Source organism: Geospiza fortis, unplaced genomic scaffold (genome assembly GCF_000277835.1).
Source record: "Geospiza fortis unplaced genomic scaffold, GeoFor_1.0 scaffold271, whole genome shotgun sequence".
NCBI classification, from domain to species: domain Eukaryota; kingdom Metazoa; phylum Chordata; class Aves; order Passeriformes; family Thraupidae; genus Geospiza; species Geospiza fortis.
In genome coordinates this window covers 2,255,480-2,268,807 of record NW_005054405.1, presented here as the reverse complement: position 1 = coordinate 2,268,807, position 13,328 = coordinate 2,255,480, and the positions used below count along the sequence as shown (strand labels likewise).

Sequence of the window (13,328 nt, the reverse complement as noted above, 5' to 3'; positions counted from 1 at the left end):
CCCTTTTGATTATTTCACCTCAATAGCCAACTACTTTTTTTTTTTTTAGTGTGACATTCATATCTATTCTTGCAAATGGATTGTTCAAAGAGTAGGTATGATCACAGCCATTCTGTCTCACTCTCTCAGATTAAGAAATGCTTCTGGCAATGAGAAAATGAACATTTGCTCTGGGTTTGACAGTTGTAAAGGATGTTTATTTCCCAGGGCTTTGTTTACAAGGCTGCATTGTTTAGAAGAATATTCTCTGCTGCTTTTGGACTCCCTCTCCACTGCCCTTCTCTGGAGTCTCTCCACCCCCTCAATGTCTCTATGTAGTGAGGGGCCCAGAACTGGACACAGCACTTCAAGTGTGGCCTCACCAGTGCCAAGTAGATGGGGCAAATCACTGCCCTGGTCCTGCTGGCCACACCATTCTTGGGAGAGGCCAGGATGCCATTGGCTTTCTTGGCCACCTGGGCACACCTGGCTCATGCTCAGTGCTGCCAACCAGCACGCCCAGGTCCTTTTCTGCTGGGCAGCTTTCAGCCACTCTGCCTCCAGTCTTTAGCACTTCATGGGGTTGTTGTGGTCTAAGAGCAGGACCAGCACCTGGTCTTGCTTAACCTCACACTGTTGGTCTCAGCCCATCTATCCTGCCTGTACAGATCCCCCTGCAGAGCTTCCTGCCCTCCAGCAGATCAACGCTCCCACCCAGCTTGGGGTCGTCTGTGGTCGAGGATGCCTTGATACCTTCATCCAGATCATCAGCAAAGATATTGAACAGGACTGGCCCCAGCACTGAGCCCTGGGGGACACCACTAGGCACCTTGTTCACCATCACACCCTGGGTCCAGCCAGGTTTATCCAGCCAAGAGTGCACCCATCCAAGCTGTGGGCTGCCAGATTTTCCAGAAGAATGCTGTGGGAGACAGCACTAAAGACTGTACTGAAGTCCAGGCGCACTATATCCACAGGCTTTCCTTCATCCCCCATGGGTCATAACAACCAAGCTGGTCAGACAGGACATGCCTGTCCTAAAGCCCTGCTGATTGGGCCTGGTTCCTTAGTTATCCTGTATGTGCTCACACTGTGGGCATTTGTGATCACACTCAAGGTGATGTCTCCCATAACCTTCCCTGGCACCAAGATCAGGCTGACAGGCCTGTAGTTTCCTGGATGCTCCTTTGAGCTCTTCTTGTGGATCGGTGTGACATTGTCCAACCTCCAATTGTCTGGGACTTCCCTGGTTAAACAGGACTGGTGGTAAATAAGGGACAATGGCTTGGTGAGCCCTTCACCAGCTCCCTTGGTGCCTTTGGGTGAATGACATCTGGTGCCATAGACTTGTGAGTTTTCAGGTGGCCCAGCATATCACTGATTACTTCCTCCTGGATTACAGGGGGTCTATTTTCTCTCCACCTTGGTCTACCAGCTCAGGGGGGTGGTTACCCTGAGGAAAACTGGTCTTACTGTCAAAGAGGCAAAAAAGAAATTAAGCATCACAGCCTCTTCTACATCCTATATAGGAAGAATTGAAAATATAGAAAGCCGGAACCAAAATATTTTCTGCCTTCTGTGCTTATGCTTTTTGATTTTCCTATCTCCTTCACTCAAGGGTAATCTTCTAAGGCACACAGATGTTTTAGGTGATTATCCTTTATCTGGCAGAAGTAGCCTCTCAGTGAGTATTGCTATTTCAGCATGGAGATAGCAGGGAATGATTAGTGATTGGTTTGACACTGTTTTCTTTCTGGGCAGTATTTTCCATCACCTCTTTGTCAATAAGATCAGCAAGGGCAAAGACAATTCAGATGACCATGCAGGCTAGGCATAGCTTGGAAAGCATGCTCCTAGGCAGGCTGGCAGTGGAAACATGAGCAGTAGCTTCTATTAGGCAGCTGCTGAAATACAGATGCTGAGGTTGGAAAAAGACCTTCCACTAGGGAGGAACTCAAGCCATGGAAACTCATACACTGATGTTATACTTGATGTTGAAGGTGAAATTTAGACCTCCACATAGTCTGGGTGCACTGTTTTCCTTCTTTGGGCCATTTTTAGAAAAGCAGTTGATATCTTATTGAAGATCAAGGCTTCTGGGACTTTTGGGCTTCTAAGATTGAGAGCCATCCTGAATCACCTGAGTTCAGACTAACAAAACCCTGAGTGTTGCTATGCAACACAGGCTGGAGCCCAAAGCTGTTCATAAAAGTAGGATACCAGCATGTGGTGTTTTACAGAAATCTATAAACTCCTCTACACAATGGACATTGTAGAGATGTACTCTAGCTGGCAAGTCAGCCTAATAAAAATAGCAGTCTGCCACCCCACCAGATCAGAGGTTAACAAGCTTTCTGTGGAATGCAGAAAATCCTCAAGGAGACGCAAGCAGGAACTCCTGAGGCGCCCCTTGCCTCATTGCCTGTTTCAGCTGATAACCACCTCAGCCTGGAGGACACTCGAGAGATGAATCCACACCTAGAACCAAGGCCGGCTCCTGGCAGCCTCACACCCAGGGTGAAAAAAAGGCAAAGCCTTTCAAAGCCTTGAACAATGACCCAGTCTCCCTGATTCCCAGTGTCGCCAGAGCGTCTCTTCCAGACAGCGTCCACGTCTCTCAACAGACAAACAAAATGGCAAAGCCTGAGCTGGTTCTGGACCACAGCCCTGAGGCTACACGCTGGCCCCACCAGGCCAGGACATCAGTACATGCAAGGGAATGGGAATCAAGCCACTCTTCAGTGGGAACTTCATGGAAACTGCTGGCTCCTTGTCCAGCCTATACAGTGCTCTGTTAAGCTCAGGATGGACATGCTCCAATTTTTAAAGTGTTCAAAAAACCAACATGATTTCTGGGGTGTGGGCCCATATTCATATAACAAACAAACAACAGTCCTTCATTTCCTTCATTTCTCTATGTTATGCTGCTTTATGCTGACATAACGCAGCATAACATGTAGAGAAATGAAGGAAGTCAAAGAAATAGTTTGTTATATGAATACTGTAAACATATACTAAAAAACTCCTGTAGATGCAACATTCATGCATTTATGAAGATCTTTAGCTAAGGAGAAATATACAGAGAGCAATTAAACTCATAAAAGGGTGAGAACCTTCCAATTAGTGCTCCATAGGCAGCCCTACTGACCATAACGGAGCCAACCGTTAGCCATAATTGAAATACTCACAAAATCTCCACCTCAGCTCTCCTTAAATTACTGGCTGCAACACTGCTGTGAAATGCTGCTCTTCTAATACAGTGACAGAAACTGATACAAGAAAAGTACAGAAAGGAAGAAAGTGGAAGAGGTGATGATGCAGATGTACCAAGTCAATAAAAACTCATTTGAGGGAAAAAGCCCTGAAACTTTACACCTCACTTGATATTAAAAAATAATACAGTTATAACTTTCTCTGCTGAGAAATCGTTATTAGAAGAAAATACAAATATGCAAGAGGTAATTGTTTTTGTTTGTTTGCTATTTGGAAAACATTTTACCATAGGAAAACAGTCTGGTGAATAAGGTGAGGCTAAGCCACTGGGTTAAATCCTGTACTCTTGGGAAATTGCTTGTCTCTTGTAACCCATAGCTTTGCTGTTACTGTAATGGATAAAATTACATTTACATACTTACCAGGAATGTTGTGAAATATATTAAGATAGAAAACTTTGTGAGCCCTAAGACAGTTTTATCAATTCCACGTGGCCCATTAAAACAATTAAAATCTCCCCTAATAATTTAAAACAAATGCAAACTTTTAAAAAATTATTTCATTTGTGTGTTCAATGCCCATTTTATTTTTCCCCACAGTGGCTTCCTGCCTACTGCAATAGCACAAAGTCCTGAATCTGCAAATCAGTGCAGACAGGTACTTTTGCACCTGTGATTTGTCCCACCGGGAAGCAGCGGAGCAGCCTGGGCAAGCAATTAGGATGTGTATGAACGCCTGTGGAATCAGACCCTGGATTTTCTTGTAGGGTATTCCCTCACAGGGGCCACTAATGCTGATTTCAAAGGACTGGAGAATGAGGTCTGGGCTTCATCTGCCATGGCAAAAATATACTGCAGATAGGAAATTGCAGCTCGTGGGATTTGGATGCAGCGAGTATTTCCCCAAACCAGTAATTCCACCTAGAAAGTTGTTCTGCCAAAGCAGTTCTTGGTCTGCTGTCATTTCCTAGCACAGCCTGTGCTGCTTTTATGACTCTTTACTTGCCAAAAATGAAAAGCAAAAATTTCCATAGCAGTGCTGTTGGCCAAAGAAAACTTTTGGGAAAAGAGAAGGTTTTTAGCATCAAACCACTGTCTTTCCATGGGTTTATAGCCCCTCTACTTATACCTTCCTTGCTCAGAAATTTATGTGTGTCTACAAATATTCTTGCTGGAAGACTGGACTCCAAGGAAAGAATCTTCGGAATTGATTCCTTCCCAGCAGTTGTCAAGAAGGAAAAAATTGATTTGGCTGTTGGCTTTTTTTTTAAAGCTGTGGAGATGCCAGAGGAAGCAGCACAGGTGGTGCTTCCACTGCTGGAGACAGATGTGCTTTCTTGCCTCAGTGAATGTCTGTGGCTCTAACAGGCATGAATGCTTCCCACACAACAGGATTCCCTTTTACAAAGGGTCTGGCTCTCATAAATGCCTATTGGGCTACTAAAGGCAGTAGCCTAATGTGGTTATACCATGTGATGGTGAAAAAAAGAAATCAAAGCTTACCCTGAAGGCAAGCCCTGAAATCCAAAACTCTCAAAGCCAAGCATAGGCAGGGCTGTTACACCAGAGATTATCTCTAAGCACAAGACATAGCACAGAATATGAATCCATTAAAAGGCTCCCAAAGGTGCGTCCAAAACAAAACCATTATAATTCTTACCCTGCCTTTGTGACATCCTTTTCAGTGAAGAAAACCAATCTCAAATAACCACATGTCACTTCTTTCTATCCCATGCTCCTGGTTTTGGGAAAAAGGGACAGGCAGAGGGTCCCTCCTACCATTGTAACTCTCTCACCCCAGTCTGGGCCATTTTAGGAGTTACAGCTATAAATGCATTTTAGGAGTTACAGCTATAGATCCACAATGGTGTTTTCCAATCTCATCCTCTTTGCACAGGGCCAAACTGGTGTAGGAAGAAGTGAAACACAGACACCCTGTGCACATACACAGGTGTGTGGGCACACTTCTTGGGGTAGGATTTGATTTTGGGGTAAGAGGGAGGGAAGATGTCTTTATGAGTATCCCATGGTATCCCAAAATTTTGGAACATAAATATAGGACACCAGAAAAATCTCCTGAGAAAACAAGTACCGCTTTCCTTTCCAGTCTTCACACAGTCAGTCCAGTCCTTCATTGCATGCTACTATTTCAAATAAAAAAAAAATAAAAAATCTTCTGATCTTCATTTGAAAGCATATTCCCCCCTTGCTCCACTCTCAAACAAAAGATGAATGAAACACTGAAAACTTGGAATTTTTCCCCACTGCATGTTTATGCACAGAGTGTTATTGGAAAATCACTGAAGATTCACAGATTCCTGACTAATAAATATTTACAAATAAATTCCAATTAACTGGCTGTATTTGGGCAAGGATTCATATCAGAAAGTACATCCTCATGTGTGTGGATATGGGGAAACTTTGTGCCAATAGGACAATTCTCAGAATCATGCTCCATAGGCATTCACAAACCAGAATTTCCAGGCAAATATGTTAAAATGCTGACCAATAATAGCATTCTTGAATAGATAAGAGAGTGACCAGAGCTGAAAGCTTCAGCCTGCGGCTCACCCAGTGGGTATATGCTTAAAATTGAAGCTGTCCTATCTATAGGAAGATCTGAGTATGTTTCTTTTAAGCATACAGCCTTATTTAGTTAGTCCAGGCAAAGAGGAAGGCTCAGCAAGCTCAATATACTTATGAGAAGCAAGGATTTGTTCAGCTGAGTTGGGTTGGAGGCTGTTTTCATTTCACTCAGACACATATCTCCCCCTGCATATAATAACAGTCTGCAAGTTCTCCTCCAGCTACCCAGGAGCAAATGATTGTAGGTGGCTTGATAAGGGAGTGGGAGAGAAAAAGCATCCCTACCTTCCAGGCTGAGCTCCTGAAAGACCCAAGGATAGTTGGAGGAAAACATCGAGCAAAAGTAAACAAACCACAAGCTTTTCTGACCCTAGACCCTCAAGATCAAAGAAATTACACCTGAGTAAAAGGCAGAAATCAGGCTCCTTATTATAGTGTATGTGAGACAATTACAAGAAATAATTTTCTATACTCTTACATGAAATCCATGCTTGGTCTGACCTATAATTTGAAATAAGCTTCATTTTAATGACTTAAATTTCACTGCTAATAAGAGCAGCCCAATCAAACCACAGGCAAAGTGTGTGAAATAATTTACAGATTTTTGTCTGAAAAGGTCAAGGTCTTAAACACAGAAAAGTGGCTTTTTCTACCAGAGTGCTTGCCCCTCACTGTGTAAAACTAATAGACTGCTATGAAAAATAATACCTGCCTTTTGTGCCTAAACTATCTTGTTTACTGGACACACACACACACACAGAGACAAACACATTCCCAATCAGCTGCTGCCAAAATGAACAGCACATGGCTGAGGGAGCTCCCCACTGCCAGATGGTGAAAATGAATGGAGTTCTTTCCACTGGAGTTAATGAAGCTATGACAATTTAAATTAACTGTGAGCCTACCCCAATTATCTGTTAACTTGCCTGCACAAGGACTTAGGAAAGTTAAGCAGAACTAACTAAACTAAACTGCCAGCAGGAGAGGAGACAGAGAGGCATGTTGAACTCTGCATGGGTTTCTTTGGCTCCTCAGCTGGATGTCTCACAGGTTTGCTATTTTTTTGTTGGTAGATAACTCTGCTTGCCTCTGCAGGACCCCCTCCTGCACACACACTGCTGGCAGTTAGAGCAGCTCTCCCTTTGGGATGTATATTCTTATAATCTCTCCTCTGGGCAACTCTTCTCCTGTTTTTGCGGCATTTCTCATCCACTCTCTCCTGTCATCCTTGTTAAACTCTCACACAAGCAGTGTTTCCAGTGACATGTCAGCCTGGTGAGACCCCCTCAGCATCTGCAAAGAAAACCCTGGAGGTGCACAGCAGACTGGCTCCTGCTGGCTTATCAGGTGGCACATTTTATGTGTGACACACTTCCAGAGGAATGTGATTTGCAGCTTTTAAGGGCACTGTCCCACTGGGGATCTCTTCTCCAGAAATCATCTCAGAAATTTATCTGGGATTATCAAGTATTTGAGAAGCTTTTTTAAATTTTATTTTTCTTTTATTTGAGTGGCATGGCCTGGGATATTGAGAGAGATAATAAGCTTTACTCTTCAAGACTGCAATGCTGATATGAAGCTGCTAAGTGTCTGATCTAGAGAATTATTAACTCAAATTCCCAAGATGCTATGTATAAACCTGTCTGAGGAGCTGAAAGCACAACTGCATGGACAAACACGAGGATAACAGAAGAACTGGCCTGGCTTGGTAGCTCTTACAGTACAGCAGCTGGGTCAGAGCATCAGCAGCACCCACACACATAGCCCTGTCTCCATCCCTCTCTTCATAAATACCCTCAGCTCCCTATGTGAGGGATGGGAAGGCAAATCATTGAAGCTGAGACTGAGCCACATAAGCACTTTAATGTCACTCAAACTTGTGAAAGCATTTCCCTAGAGCTCTGAGTATGCTCTGCTCTCCCTGCTAGCACCAGTCATCTTTGAGCGATACTCAGTAGGATTCCCTGTGCCAAAGTGTCCCTGCATGGGATGAGAGATGGAGTTAATACATTGTAGTATGAGACATGAGAAAGCAACAAAGTCTGGAATACAGTGTTTTACTTCTGCAGAGTGAAAACTGATGAGTTGTGAGAAACTGTCGTAAGGGGAGTAAATGAAGCCAGGAAATCATCCATACTGTTGAAGTGTTTAGCCTAACACACCATTCAGAGCAAAGGAAATTAACTGCTGCGTGACACCAGTGAATTCATGACTCCTCAAATCTGCTTAGTGATCCATGTTCTTGTTGGAGAAGCAAAAGACAGACCTCTATCCTACTTTGCAATGTCCCCTAGGCTAACCAGCTTCCCCATTTTTACCACATTTTAGTTTAAAACTGCTAATTTCAGATCTTAGTAGGGCTTTTTATCCCTGCTGTGCCTCAACACTAACTTCAGTATCTACCAGATCCCATCTCATGAATAACATTACTGTCAAACTCTCCTGGGTTTTTAACTATATTAATGACTTGAATGGGGAGGCACACAAGATGAAGACACCATATTTGAGACAAGAAAATGTAACCCTCACAAACGACTACTTTAATCTTCCAAACACTTTAGAAAAACATTTATTATTATCTCATTCACTAGGCACGTTTTGATTCTTTGTAGGAACTGAACCAGAACATATCTAAAATGTCTGAAAGAGAGGCTTTATTTCAGCTCATCAGCCCAGGAGCCAATTTTGCTTGGTTTCAGACATGTGGGGATGTGACACAGGCCGGTTTATGTGCATGTGTGTGCGTGTGTATAACAGAGACTGCTGGAAAAACCAGAATTTATTCACTGAGACAATCTCTCTGCAGCTGATCCCAGTGAAGGGCATCAGCTTGGTACCCTCCCAATGGTGCATGCAAACAAAATCAAGTCTTGGCTTTCACTGTTTCCCTGCAAAAAGCTCAGTGATTTAGCAAGTCATTAAATTTTAAGCGAATGCACTTTCATTTCAAAGATATATTCTATACATACATACATACATACATACATACATATATATATATATATATATACATCTTCAGACCTGGCCATACCTCTCTCATACATACACCAAGCCGCAGGCCCTATAAGTGAGGTGAGAGCCATGTACAAGTATTTATTTATAGCACCAGGAGTAAGCCAGCAGAGTACTGCCCTGCAAAGCAGCTTCCATTGCGTGCAGTATAACTCCTCATGTTCAAAAGCTCCTGGAGGTTTAGAAATTGAATGTTTCTGTAAATATATATATCTTTGGTCCTGCTGAGTTTATTATCCTTTTGTGTAAATTTCCTCTCTTTCTTTCTCTTCCTCTCTTATGATCTGCCCATTTCTTTTTATCCTCCCAATTAAAATGTTAAATAAGAATCCAGCCTAAGGATTGGACCACTGCGCTGATATACAGACAGCAATCTTACAGCAGCTCTGTTGCTTTCTGCTTCGAAGTAGGAACTGATCATAAATTCAGGAAGAGAAGAATGTAACTCTAACAGATGCAAAGCTGGTTTGAATTAAAAACTAAAATAATTAAAAAGGCTTTAGTCAGCATGTAATACGTTCTCAATATGCTCTGCTGTGAAAACATTCTCATCTTATTCCTGAAAAGATGAGAGTGGGATTATTGATTGACTGCAAGATTAATCACCACAACACAGAGAGTTCAAAGCTTCATGGGTCTTAATTTTGTGAGTTTACTTTATCTTCTCACACCTTGCCTTTCTTAGGTTAAGGTCAGTCCATCAGTATAAACACCCAAGCAAGAAGTGTAGCTGTTTGTAGGTTTCAGTGTTTCAACTCTGAGTGCGAAAGAATAAAGAAACATCCTAATTGCAGCTGTCAGTAACAGTGTTGCAGCTACAATTCACATAATTTGCAGCTTCTGTCGCTGGGAAGCAAATCTGACTCACTCAGTACACAGCACAGGACTTGCTATTTCTAGGCAGCTGATGTTTTAGTGCTCAGACATCTACTCAGCCTTGACTTGATAGTCTAAAGTAAATATCCTTGAGCAATTGTAAAAAAAAAACACCTATGCAGCGAGCAAGTAAAAAACCCTGCTGTTTATAGTTTGCAGATGCTTGGGAGAAAACACTCTATATAACACAGCTCTAAACTGCTCTGACAATGGCTAAACTGCCTCCCAGAATCATGGAATCATTATGGCTGCAAAAGAACTCCCAGATAATTGAGTCCAACCGTGAAGCCAGCACCACCTTGTTCACCACTGAACCGTGTCCCCAAGTGCCACATCCACAGCACTTATAGGGATGGTGATTCCACCCTTTCCCTGGGCAGCCTATTCCAATGCCTGATGACCCCTTCAGGGAAGAAATTTTTCCTAATATTGAACCTAATAAGCCCTTGGCATAGCTTGAGACCATTTCCTGTTTTCCTGTTACTTGGTGCTATCCAAATGTTTCTGCTCAGTTTGTTAAATCTTGAGAAGGATCCCTTCTGAGAATGTTATTTTTGTTTGCGTTACAAAGCAAGACCTCTTATGAATAAATGAAATCCTACTGAATACTGATGATGGATTACAAAACTTGACACTGGATTTTAAGGCTGGAATGGATGTTCAAGGAGCAAACTGCCTGCAGTTGCTACTGAGTCACTCCCTCCTCTCTTACCCCGAGGCAAATAATTGTTAATACTTGACACAGGTGAGCCTGCATTTCCCAGCTGAACTGCTGGACTCTGGTTTCTAATGGATTGACTCCAAAATTGTAAGTCAGAGCCATCTCTCAGTCATTTTGGTATGTATAAAAAATGCCAAAAATTCTTCTATCCAGGCAAAGATTATAAAGGAAGCAGCTAATAACCATAGCCTTCCCTGTAAATACTCAGAACATGCCAGCTGCAGAATGCTTGGAAGTCTGCAAAAGCAATGGACAAACCAAGCTGTAATTATCCTCTCATGAGATTTTGGCCTGTAAGTGAAAAAGTAGATGTGGCAGAAATTAGAGTGATGGAAGCATGTGGATTCTGATCCCTGCTCTGTTTCCATGAGGTAAGTACAAAAATGAAATCACCCTGAGAGGCTACCAGCCTTCCCTCTGCAACACCCGTGCTAAATCCAGCCAGGAGCAAACCCCTGTCTCATGCACCACACTGCAGAACTCATGTTTCCCTTGGAGCCCAAGCTCTCTTTGTTGGGAAGCCAACCACAAAGCAATCCCTCATGGCAGGACGTGTTCAGGACCAACACTCAAACACTAAAAAATAATAACAATTAAAAAATTCAGCAATGGCAAAGAGATAATTGTTAGGGAGGGCTCTATTTTTACCTTTATCATGAGTTTTCCTACCAAGTGTCTGAGCTGGCTGCCACATGGCAGTGTCCCAACTTCAGATACAGCTGTAGTGAAATAGAAACACACAGCAAAGGGAGAAGTGCTTGAGGCTGATCAGGCTCCTGTTCTCACTCTAAAGCATTCACCAGCATGCTATTCAACATTTTAAAGGCACCAGGGAAGGACTGTAAGATAACTTAGGAAAGCTATCAAGATCGCATAAGGGAAGGTGAAGAGCTGTAAGTGTACTGAAGTGAACCCCTCTCCTTTATATTAAATAAAACCAGACTGCATCCAGACTCCCAGAATGAGCTCTTAGGTGGAAAAAGTACCTTGTATGATCTGTATGTAGCAAGAAGTCTCTGCTTGTGTCCTGTACAAGGTTCTTAGACACCACGGCCTTCTGTGCTGAAATTGGTAATGTGATCAAAAAAACTCTTTTCACCCATTAAGACTTTTTGAGAAAACACAAAGCAAGATTTTCCTGCTACCAGGAGTGTACCTGCAGTGTCATCTGGAGCAGTAAAACCTATTTTAGTCACCGGAATCACCCCACTGGGCACTCAGTGGAGAGATGCAGAGGAAAGCACTTTTCTAGAGCTCCCCTTTGATCCTGAAGGAAAAATCTAAGATTTATTTGTCACTTGATAGCTCTTCAGCTAATGTATCTGCCTTTGGTAATGCTAAGGTTTGGTATATTCACAGCTACTCTAGGCAGCTTTCAAATTTTTAAGGCATGCTGAAATCAGTCCCAGGGCTATACTGATGGAATGGGACCTGAGTTACTTCCTGAGAAACCAAAAGCTGGTTTATTTTGAGAAAGTGAGATGAGAGTCAAGTTGAGAGATTCTAAATCCAGTATTTACACAGCACTGGCGGAAGAAAGGATTTGTTTGCTGTCCTCAGTCACACTAATGTTGTATTCTGCCTGTTTCAGAGAATAACACTCGTGCTAAGAACACACCAATTAGCATCCTCAACAAACTCTCGAGAAGTTAACAAGGAGAAAACAAATCCCATTTTACTAACAGGTACTTTTCAGCGATACTCTACTTCTTTGCAGAAATAATTAAAAAATGCTTTTGCTTAATCCCTAGAAGGCAGACCTTAACTGTGTAATCTAAAGAAACAATCAAAGCAAAATTAAACAAAATCAGCTGTACACGCCTGGAGCACAGTGCACTCAAGATTTAGATGACCTAAATCACAGATGAATTAGTTTTTCCTCTAGTTGTGAGAACGATTTAAACTTTTACTGACCTTTTGTGGTTAATTCAGACATTTCTCTCAAGTTTTCATTGCAGTCTGCTTAGTCAGTGAGTATAACAACCCCTCCTTCTGAAGAAAACAAAACTTCTGCCCTAGGAAAACTGTGCCATAATAACCATGGATATACTGTGGTGTGTGAAACTGGGATGGGGATATATATTTTTTTACTAGTGACACATCATTCTTCATTGTATCCTCCCTTCAAACTTGCCACTCCACTTATTAACCAAAGGCTTTATCCAGGATTACTCCTTTTGGTTTTGCTTTAGGTTGTAACAATGCCAGATGTCTGTGGGGGTGTTGGCAAAGGGTGATATTTGCCTTCAAACTATTAAAATGAAAACAATCACTTGCAGTTAGATGTTTGCCATTGCGCAAGCTCCTTTGCCTGCCTGTGCTACTGACACAGAAAACAGCTGCCACACGTTATTTTTTTATTGCTCACGTTACTTTTATGAAAAATAATGAGAAGCTTTAAGATACACAAAACCCCTCCTCTATCTTCACATTGTTCACTCTCTCCAACCACAGCCAGGCCGCTCCTGTGGTGGAGGAGGATCCCTCTCTGAATGTTTATCAGAGTCCTTTCTGCAATGCCTTTGAGATTTCAAAGGGAAAACATTAAGTTGCTTCTTGGCAAACAAGCACAAACCTTTGGAAAGCTCCTGCAGTACAAACAAACACTCATCATCGACTTGTTTGGGGCAGACAAGTTGCTCTGCACGTTCCGACAACGCTAAAAGCAAAGCTGTAAAGAAAGCTTAGACTTTATGCTTCAAATTACTGTCACAGCAGCAAGGATGCTTGTTTCAAATTTAGCCTGCACTTTGTATGATAACACTCAAAATCCTTTCTTAACAGAGATCTTACAATGAGCACGATCAGAGAAATGGAGAGGAGTTTCAAGGTGTAATTGAGTGAGCACCGGAGGAAGGGCTGTGCTCTGCAAACAGCCGGCTTGGAGACTCCCTGCAAAGCTGACCTTTGGCTGGCCAAGCAGCAGCTCCTTTGGAGGGGCA

At 42.5% G+C, this 13,328-nt stretch overlaps 1 protein-coding gene across 1 annotated transcript in view; it reads right to left on the bottom strand.

Moving 5' to 3' along the window:
- The window catches only part of LOC102045587 (follicle-stimulating hormone receptor), a 78,634-nt gene that overhangs the window by 64,926 nt on the left and 380 nt on the right, over positions 1 to 13,328 (bottom strand). The window lies entirely within an intron of this gene.